At 34.5% G+C, this 11,115-nt stretch overlaps 1 pseudogene; it reads left to right on the top strand.

The window, feature by feature from the left end:
- Nucleotides 1-505: 505 nt before the first annotated feature.
- LOC134235460 (phosphoinositide 3-kinase regulatory subunit 4-like) lies at nt 506-10,391 on the top strand (annotated as a pseudogene).
- The last annotated feature ends 724 nt before the right edge of the window (nt 10,392-11,115 follow it).

Here is an 11,115-nt window from a genome sequence, read left to right as displayed (position 1 = left end):
GGTACTCGCTTTACCAAAACCAGGCATTTGAAAAATAATTTTCTCAACAAGATTTAATTCTACAATCTGATGTACGGATGTAAAGTTAAAACATGTTTGAGTTGTGGTAGTTGTTTGAATTTAGTTTAATCTCATTCTCTTATAAGCCTGATTATGGAGTAAATGTGGTTTACGATGGTTGATTTGAATTTTTAGAAATGTTAATTTCTGTATTTAATTTTCAGCCAATGATGTGTTGCTGTCTCACATGATTACTTTCCTCAATGACAAGATAAGATAACTCAGGTTTTGTTAAATAAAAATCAAAACTATAAAGTCTTATGTGAAAATTAAGAAGACTTTCTCTGATCAGTGCTGTACTGTATGTGTACTGTATACAGAGTTATTTTCACCAAGTGTTATAATTTTCGCCCTTTCACAGTTACAAACAATTTTTCCCCAATTTGAATTCATCCAGTTATAGCTTTGTTTAAGAAATTATACTGAAATCTTTGATTTCGCCCGAATGAGGGTAGGTGGAAGGGGCAAAAATTTCCTTGTATATACGGTATTTAGAATAGCAGGCTTCATATTTTAGAGACTTTGGAACAGACGATAATGTGTTAATTTATGAATACAGTAAAACTCGTTTAGTACGAACACCGATATTGTGAATCCACGGATATAGCGAAGTTATCATGGATCCCCCAGCTATATTAATTTAACTAATTCCTTATATGGATATAATGAATAAGGGATATAGCGAATTAATTTCAGAGATCCCCTAGACTTCGTTATAACCGAGTTTTACTGTATCTCTTAGAAATCTTTTATGAATACAAAATATGACACAGACATGTGTAGCGCTAATTCATGATTACGCCAACAACTCATACCCAGTGATTTTGCTAAAATTTGAATATGCTAAATTACACTGTATGTACACATACATTATATTCTTGTTTTTCAGACTGACTGGTATCTCCGTGGCTCCTTCTTTGACAACATTGTGGGTGTGGCCGCCTATATCGGTAGCAGAGCTGCTCTATGCTGAAGCCACTTATTGACAAGGTACGGAAATCAGGTGATAATAATTATATAGCCAGTCAAATCTTAAAGAAACAATGATAATTAAATCCCCAATGGAAATAATGATTTCACAGTATAAACTTTATTTTCTGTTTCAGGGCCTTAGTGACCCAGAAGAATTTGTGGTACACAAGACGTTAGGTGCTCTATAGGCTCTTACAGAATTAGGTCTCATTCAGAAATCCATGCTCCAGGAGTTCTTACTTGAAGTGGGCCCTTTTTTGGCACACCCTGTAAGTAACCTATAAAAAAATGAGACCAAATAATTACATATATTTTATTACAATATTTATTTAGGCTAATACCGTGCTCACTTTTGTAAAGATATTTCTTATTCGATTATTTGAATCAAGGGAGTATAATTCTAACATTTTGTAAAGGCTTTTGTGGAACACTCGTTTGTAATCTTTTTCTGACTACAAACAGAAACAGAAAGTGATTATATACAACGCAATGTGCCAGATAATAAATATTCATGATTTTAAGTGGTGGGATATTCAAAAGGTTAATTTTTAATGTTTCATTTTCATTTTTTAACCAGCAAAATTGCAAGTATGAAGTAACTACACATTATGCTTCTTTCAGATTTTTCTGCTGAATGCCCTGCAGAACTTCTTTGACTACATCCTGAGGGTCAGTCAGCCGGATCGAGTGTTTGATATTCTGAGGGAGAAGCAGTATATGAGGTCCATCAGTGGGCAGGGGCATTGCATCATCTACTCCGAGCTAGATGAGACAATGACCCAGGTGATTCAGTATTCAGTAAATTAACAATAAGCTAGGTTCAAAAAAGAAGCATATATTAACATTTTCTCTCTCATCTTAATCAAGGTTTATGTGTCTTAGTTTTTTACTGGAGGAAAATCCATTTGTAGGTTTTTAAAAAGTTATGTCTTCCTTTGGTATGGATGAATCACATGAAGATAAACTTCTAAGTACAATGTATTTATAATTATTGACTTTCATACATGTATGACATATTAAGGCTCATATTCTAAATATCTCAGTGACTTGAGAGTGAAACCATCAGGTTCTGATGCTGAGCTGCATTTGTTTTCAGGCCATGAAAGATTACATAATGAAATTAAACAGAAGCAAGCTCTCAACTCCATTTCTGACAGTAAAATTTGTTCATAAACTGTTCCTGTTTATTTCTCTATTCTAAATTCAGAGAAGTTTTCACTATTGGTTTAGATTTTAATAGATAATTTCTCATTTTCTGTTAAGGTCTGTGGAGACCCAACAAGAGGCTGGATATTCCCAGGGTAGATTCTGTATTGTGGGACCAGGTAAAGCCATAACCAGGAGACATGCTGAATTACTGAAACAGAAAGATCCAAAACAGCCAGGAGTGGATCTAAGTATTTCCAGGTTTGTGTACTGTAAATACTACTGACTGTACACAGTGTTTTCCTGTTGTAAGATAATAATCAGTTGTGCAAAATTCAGTAGGATCATTAAAATTTGGAGCATGGGGGTTACAATTTAATTTGAAACGTTTGCATAAAATTACTAATAGATAAGTTTTTACCCCAATACATGGAGAAATTTTGCTTCCAAAAAATGAAAATGTTGATATTCATTGATGTAAGTGATTTTTTTTTTGGGAGGGGGGGGTTCTAGTCGTTCTTCTAAAAAGACAAATCCAAAGGACCAATCTGTAAACATGGTGAGTAGCTGTATAGTGTTACTCTACAGTGTTTGTTACAGATTAAGTTATTTAAAAACAAAAGTGCCTACATTTTAATTGACCAAAAAAATAATGTAAAGGGTTCTGTTAATGGTAACTTAATATTATTTTATGATATTGTATGGATACTTCAGAACTCTGAGTGGATGAGTATGTTTGGCTCCAATAAATCAGATTCCTCCTCCAATAGTTTGTCTCCAAAAGCCCGGACCCTACAGAAAACTGCCTAGAGTCTGGAGAGGAAGCTAAACACTTCACAGACCCTGAGTCAGGCATCATCTTCATCATCGGGAAGCTTGGTAATGATGTCACAGAGTCAGGTGTCATCTGAGGGGTCAGTCACAGAGTCAGGGGTCATCTGAGGGGTCAGTCACAGAGTCAGGCATCATCTTCATCATCGGGAAGCTTTGTAACGATGTCACAGAGTCAGGCGTCATCTTCATCATCGGGAAGCTTTGTAATGATGTCACAGAGTCAGGTGTCATCTTCATCATCGGGAAGCTTTGTAATGATGTCACAGAGTCAGGTGTCATCTTCATCATCAGGAAGCTTTGTAATGATGTCACAGAGTCAGGTGTCATCTTCATCATCAGGAAGCTTTGTAATGATGTCACAGAGTCAGGGGTCATCTGAGGGGTCAGTCACAGAGTCAGGGGTCATCTGAGGGGTCAGTCAGATCTCAGACAGAGTAAGCCACAGACAAAAACCCACCAGTAAGAACCTCCATGTATAAGTATCTCATTTTAATTTACTGTGCTGATAAACATGTGATATACATGTAGATGTATTTTATTGTATGTTTTAGTGCTAAAATACTGCTGCTATTTGAAACATTCAATCCTAAAAAAATACAATGTTTTGAATTCCAGCAAAATATCCCTGTAAGGTAGTCCTGAGGAACATTGTGCACAAGAAGCATGAGTTGTACACGGTGAGTCTAAAGACTTACTGGAAATAGCCTGGGACAGGAAACCCCCGCCCAGTAACTGGAAACCCAAGGGGCTGCTGGTGGCCCACCTCCAGGACCATAGGGCGGGAGTCAACAGGTAGGGAGAGGAGGCCCCCACCCAGTAACTGGAAACCCAAGGGGCTGCTGGTGACCCACCTCCAGGACCATAGGGCGGGAGTCAACAGGTAGGGAGGGGGCACAGAAAGTACTGATTAATGACCTGTATACAGTAAAACTCGTTTAATACGAACACGGATATAGCGAATTCACGGATATAGTGAACTAATTTTGAGTCCCATTGAGGTTTAATATAATGAAATTTACATCTTTTATAATGAACTTTCTAAGATTATAAAAAAGAAATGATAAATTGAACTTACTCCATTTCCTTATAGCATTTATAAATAAAACTCAATTCATAAGAAAACCTTACATGTAGTTATTGAAGATATGTTTTGTTATATTTGCTTCACTAACATAGTTGGTAGTAATACTTGAAAGAAAACATGCATAGTGTGAATTCGCTATATTGTTTATACAAATTTGTTGTACAGATATAACGAATTATGGATATAGCGAATTTAATTCACAGGTCCCCAGGACTTCGCTATAACCAAGTTTTACTGTAAAAAGAAAAGTGCATCTTCAAGGGGAATAACTCTTCTAAGCACTAACATTCATCTTCTCTATGTAATACTATTCAGCAATGACTTTATTGAGATTTAACTGCCTTAGCCAAATAATTTGTTATTATATACTAGTACATGTATATTATAATTAAAGAATATGTTATCTACTAGCTAGGATTCAAGTTTCTCAAGACCATGCATTCTTTGCCACGGCCTCCAATGATGGTACAGTCAAATTATGGGAGTCTGAAAAACTGGAGGGAAACAGTGTTGCTATAACCGCTCTAAACAGACCCTCAAGAATACTTCTGTACCTGGTAAAATAACAAATTACTTTGATATACACTGTATTATGTCATTGATTTTTTTTTATGAATATCCAATTTTCTCTAAATCATCAGAAAAAAAATTTAAGATGAAAGAAAAATATATGTGATTTCTTAAAATTATCTGATTTATACTTGAATATAGATACGTATAAGTGCTGATTATTGCTTTGTTTGACTAGGAGAGAAAGTGAAAGGTTTAGTTTTCTGTGAAGCTCCTGGATCTGCTCTCTCTAGCCACATTCACTGACATGGGGGCAATCAACATTTACAAGTCAGTAGTGTGTTTTATATATTGAAGTTAGAAATAAATGAATTGTTTCTTTTACTGATTTGCTTTCTTTTTTAACAGGATACATGTAGATACAGGAAAGGCCACTTGGAACAAAGCGATTAATGTGGACAAGTCCGACTATGGAAACATAGTAGATCTCACAAAGGTACAGCACTGTACAAATATATGTATCTTGACATGATTATTTAGATATGTACATGTATTATGAAATAGGCAATTTTATATATTTTGTAAAGTGGGGAAAGAATGATGAAGAACAAAGGAAAATGTATAAATGTTGTCTGAAAGTTTTTGTTCAAATTTTGAGTGTAGGATATCTTGGTGTATGAGTTTTTGAAGGGTTCTGTCCTTTTACAGGTGCCCAGTCTGTTTTATCATATACAGTCAATGGGTTCCTAGTGGGACACTAACTTCGCTCTAATAAGGAAGTCTGGAAGCTCAGAAATGATCCCAAATCAGGTAACAGGCAAAACAATCAAGTCATACACACAGTAGTCAATGAAAAGGATTGAAAGTAACTTTTTGATTTGAGAAAAATCTGTGTAATCATTCTTAAAATAAGAAAAGATTTTAAACATAAGATCATAATTATCTGAAATGTTAATATTTGGAACAGATGACATTTTTGTTGGTATTCAACTTAACCATCATACCAGATTTTAAGATACAACCGATTGTCTGCAATCTGTATAATGGTTGACTTTTGTAGGTCTGATCACCTCCTTTGCTGTACACCACTTCCTTTGCTGTACACCACTCCAAGTGTTGGTTGGCTGTGGGGACTAGCAGTGAGACACATGTCTGCTGGGATGTGAGATTTCAGCTTCCCATCGACTCCATAGTCCACCCTATAGGTACTAATTAGGTAGGAATCAATGTGTCTTTCCTAATAAAAAACTGCCCTTCATTATTGGTAAGTTTTCAACCAAACTTGCCACAAAGCATTCTTGGGTGAAGGGGATTCAAGTTTGTTCAAATGAAGGGCCATGCCTTCATTCAAGGGGAGATAATTGGGAATTTATAAAAATTTGGTGGGATGTTTTAAAAATCTTCTTCTCAAGAACCACTGTGCCAGGAAAGATGAAACTTATGGGGAAACATCCTCACGTAGTGTAGATTCTTGTTAAAAATCTTCTCAATAATTACAAAGCCCTAATTCATCATATTTATATGGAAGCAATCCTAACGTAGTGTAGATTCAAGTTTGTTCAAATTTTGACCCCCAGGGATAGGGCGGGGCCACAATGGCCGACCAAAGTTTTATTTAAATTAAAAATATATAGGAAAATTCTTTAAAAATCTTCTCAAGAATGACAAAGCCATAATTCATCATATTTATATGGAAGCATCTGCAGGTAGTGTAGATTCAAGTTTGTTCAAATCATGATCTCCCAGGGTAGGGTGGGGCCAAAATGGCCGATCAAAGTTTTACATAGAATTATATAGGAAAATTCTTTTAAAATCTTTTATTCAAGAATAGCAAAGTCATAATTCATCATTTATATACTGAAAGGAAAAAGAAACGCAGGGTAGCATAATTGTCAATAAAAATTTGACCACATGACCGAATATTACGAAAATTGGTCAGATGGGAAATTTAGCTACGGTGCATCAAAATCAGTATTCAGAATTACTCAACCGTAAAATTTATGACGTCACGTAGGAAAAACGCTAAAAAGCCCAAAACACGTGCAATTTGATAACGACGTGTTTGTTCACAAATCTTGTTGCATTATTTGATGCATATGAGGTATGCACATCATTTTTCAATATTAAGAGACATTATGAATTTATTGCAATCTTGGCACGGTTTACGGAAGTTCAATGGGATCTTGTTTTCGAATTGCCTAATTAATGAAAAAGGCAACAACGGTTTACTAAGCAGTCTCTTGTAAATTTTCCCACATAAAACTTTTTAGCCGTTGTCAGAGAGGGTCTGGAGTGGATTTCAATCAACCGTGACGCTGACGTTAACGCGAAACAGAGCCATGTTATGAGCGGGTTATTCATCCTGCCATCTCTTAAATCGCCACCTTACTACCACAAAACAGCCATTTATAGTGTACACGATTATAATCATTACATTCATATGAAATTTGAAAGAAAACAATTCCGCAATTTGGTTTTTTGAGCCAGTCAACTTATTGTTGTATTCCTCTCACTGGCGCATGCGCGCGTCGTTTGACTTATTTTTTTTGCGTGGTTACCCATGCTAAATACCTGGTATAGCCAGGGTTTAAAAGATAAACACTCTGATGAAATTCCATGCAAAGGAGAAATAAGACTCTGACATATGCACGAGATGGACATTGAAGATAATGAGAGTTTTCGATTTTCCCTTTTAGGGGGTATCGTCATTTGAGCTTCAATAACTCATGAATAATTACACAAAATCATATGAGAATTTGGCTATATCTTTTTGAAAGATGATTTTAAAAGTTAGATAGGAAAACTAAAAAGTATTTTAAGAAAAACAAATTTAATTCACCTCAAAAGTTTACCCTGCGTTTCTTTTTCCCTTCAGTATGTATGGAAGCATCCTCAGTAGTTTAATTCCATTTTGTTCAATCATGACCCCCGGGGGAAGGTGGGGCAAAAATGGCCGACCAAAGTTTTATATAGAAATATATAGGAAAACTTTTTTAAAGTCTTCTTTCCAAGAATAGCAAAGCCAAAATTGATCATATTTATATGGAAGCATCCTCAGGTTGTGTAGATTCAAGTTTGTCCAAACATGACCCATGGGGCTTTTGCGGGGCCACAATGGCCGACCAAAGTTTTACATTACACATGTATAGAAAAATTCAAAAAATCATCTTTTCAAGAATAGCAAAGCCATGATTTATCATGGGACTACTTTTGGATTTAAGCTTTTCAATAATAAACCAATTTCTCATTTTTCTTAGCCACAATGCTCAGGTGAGCGATGTGGCCCATGGGCCTCTTGTTTTTTTAGAAGAGCTATAGTTCTGCAGCTAGGGATTAGAACTGATTTTTTTTATTGAACTTAGTTTGCATTCTCACGAAGTGTTGGTGATCTGTTTCATACTTTTAAGTTTAAAACTTTAGTTACAGACCCTATTGAATACCTCTTGGTATCTACACGTGAGAATCTTCCACAATTTTAACCTCAAAGTGTTGGTCTCCAGCTTTTCTTTGTTTTGAACTTAGTTTAATACATTCAAATGTATTTATATTCCCTCATTTCTTTGCATTCTCTTCACATCTACCCTTAATAAATATAAGGACTTCTGAAGCCTTTTTTTAATTGCAGATTTTAATAAAGTTTATATAATAACAGTTTGTTTCATTCAGTACAGTTATAGAATATAATTGTAAACTACATCAAAAGTTGGGTAATTTTATTGACAGGATACAAGTAGTACTAGTACTGGACATGTATATTTAGCAGTGTGTTCTTAATAAGTTTAGAATTAGATATTCATGCATAAAGTAAATTCCTGTAGAAAAATCTTACATGAGTCCTTTATGTCCACTTTTTTGCTATATTTTTTGGGGGAAAATTAAAACTGCAAAATTTCCTTAGCCAGAGAATAATTTAATACAAATCCTTCAGTGCCAAATTTTGTGAAAGTCAACGGAAACTTATAATTCCTGTTCTCTGTTTTGTAGATTGATTGTGTAATACAGTTTTTACTGGGAGTGATGCAGGACAAGCAAAGGAAATACAAGAAACACACGGACCAGTTTCAGCGGATCTCGGAGATGCTCTCCATTCTTAACCGGGTCAAGGACAGCATGCAGAACCTGGTCCCCAAGATGGAGCACTTGAACCAGGTGCTGCCACCGTAGGACCGACTGGAACCGCTGAGTCTAAAGAGTCAGTTGTTAGAACCAGATGTTACCACCGGAGGACCGACTGGAACTGCTGAGTCTGAAGAGCCAGTTGTTAGAACGAGATCCAGATGAAGAGCAAGGGAACCAGTAAAATGTAGAACTAGTTTATAGGGAACTAGACGCTTTTATTTGTATGTAGACTTATTTTGTAAATGAACTAAAATGTAAGTTCTCAATTGTGTTCAATTTAAATTTTTATACATGTCATACCAAATTTCAAACTTCCACTGGGACATTTGAAATCCATTTGTTGTTGAGAACTGGATAATTAACAATGCTTTTATAAGTCTAGAACATCCTTGGACTTCCTTTTTTAAAAAAATTCAAATAATTCTCTTTTTCAAATTAATTACTGCAAGTTGGGTCTAGTCTAACTGTATCTAGATTACATGAATGTTTATCTTTGAGATACAATTGTACTACATTGTACATGTACAGAGTATTACTGTGTGATATAATTGTACTATATTGTACATGTACACAGTATTGCTGTGTGATACAATAGTACTACATTGTACATGTACAGAGTATTACTGTGTGATATAATTGTACTACATTGTACATGTACACAGTATTGCTGTGTGATATCTCTCCCTACTTTTATGAAGTAAGCTTATATATTAGCATATTAGGTATGGTGACTACTGGCCAGTTATTCTAAAGAGTTATCGCCCTTAGACCTTGAAAAATTTCTCAATTTTTTCTTACTTTGTTGACCTGATAGTATGTATAGGGTAAATTTGCATTATATATATTTCAAATTTAAGGACAGGTGATACATGTACAAACAAATGAATGTATGGACTAGCTGATCTTTATTAACATTGTAATTTGGTTGTAAATTATGTAAAATATTGAATTTCTAAAATGATAAGAAGGTGTTTTTAAAATTATTAACTTTCTATGATTTGTTCAAAATGTTACCTTTTTTGCCATCATCCTTATAAATATTTACTTTTATAATATGAGGTTATTTTGAAACTTTTGAATGAAAAAGTACAAGTTTATGCTGTTATTTTTTAGAAAAAAAAGATTGCATCTTATGTCCTGATGTTTCTTTTTTTATTAATCAGTGTTCAAGAGAGTTATTGCCCTTAGACTGTGGAAATTTCTAATTGTTCACTGTTAAGATGCCTGGTATTGATAAACTAATGTGTAGAATTTATAATTTTTTAATTAATTATTATCTTCATTAATTCATAATTAGACCATACATTTTTTTTACATACATGTCAGTTTTATATAACTTTCTTCAAGTCATATGAATTTAGAATGTTTGTATGTAATAAATTATATTTTTATAAAAATATACTGTTTTTACCGATATTTAATATTATTATTTGTTCACACATTACCAGGTACTCTTGTAAATTTGATTTGGGAAATGCATGGATTCATTAATTATGGTAAAAAAAACTTTTTCAAATGATAAAAATCAAGAAATCTTCATTGGTTTCTGTTCGAATAATCAGATTAAATCAAGTTATGAATATTTATGCATTTATAAAGTTTTATAATACTCAACTTTCAAATTTGTATGTTTTAATTTTATTGATATTAAAACATTCAGTACACATACATTGTTCTATATTTTTATGCTGGTTCAGACTTAAAAGGTCGCCCACATGGCGCAGTGGAAGAGCATCTGCTTTATAGAGTCAAGGAGTAAGGTTCAAATCCCACTGTGGGACATGAAGACCGGTCCTTTGGATGAGGGGTTCAAATCCCACTGTGGGACATGGAGACCAATCCTTTGGATGACACGAAATAAACGGAGGTCCTGCGTGGCATTGGACGTTGGCACGAAAAATCTCTCACTGCTCATTTAATGGCCCCAAGTGTCGAGTACAGGTCAAACTTTGCAGCTCTCGATCAGCAATTAGTGGAATTTAAAATTATTTTGCTTTGCTAAAGTGAGCTTTGTCAATTGTCTCTTGGGCTAAGGGGATTCAAGTTTGCTTATTAATTTTTTTTTTCAAGTTTATTGTGCTGTCTCCCCAGACACTGCATGCAAATACCTTTTTATTTAATCGTAAATATTTATAAATTGATGTTGGGTTAATTCATTTACAATTTGAAGTTTCGACAAGAGATTTTTTTCTGTGGCTTCATCAGTCCAAGAAAAAAAAAATCATCAATACACATGTACAATTGGATTATGCCGGTATATATCTTCGGAATTCATGTGCTTCGGGTGAAAACCCTCCCATCAGTATGTAGTTCTTACATCACAAAAATTCAAAAAGATCATTGCCAACAATGACAACCTCTCCATTAAAAAAAAAGAACAACCAGATTTA

This window comes from Saccostrea cucullata, unplaced genomic scaffold (genome assembly GCF_032062105.1).
Source record: "Saccostrea cucullata isolate Sc308-1 unplaced genomic scaffold, CSIRO_AGI_Scuc_v1 ctg3595, whole genome shotgun sequence".
Classification (NCBI taxonomy): Eukaryota; Metazoa; Mollusca; class Bivalvia; order Ostreida; family Ostreidae; genus Saccostrea; species Saccostrea cuccullata.
This window is presented reverse-complemented; position numbering and strand designations above follow the sequence as displayed.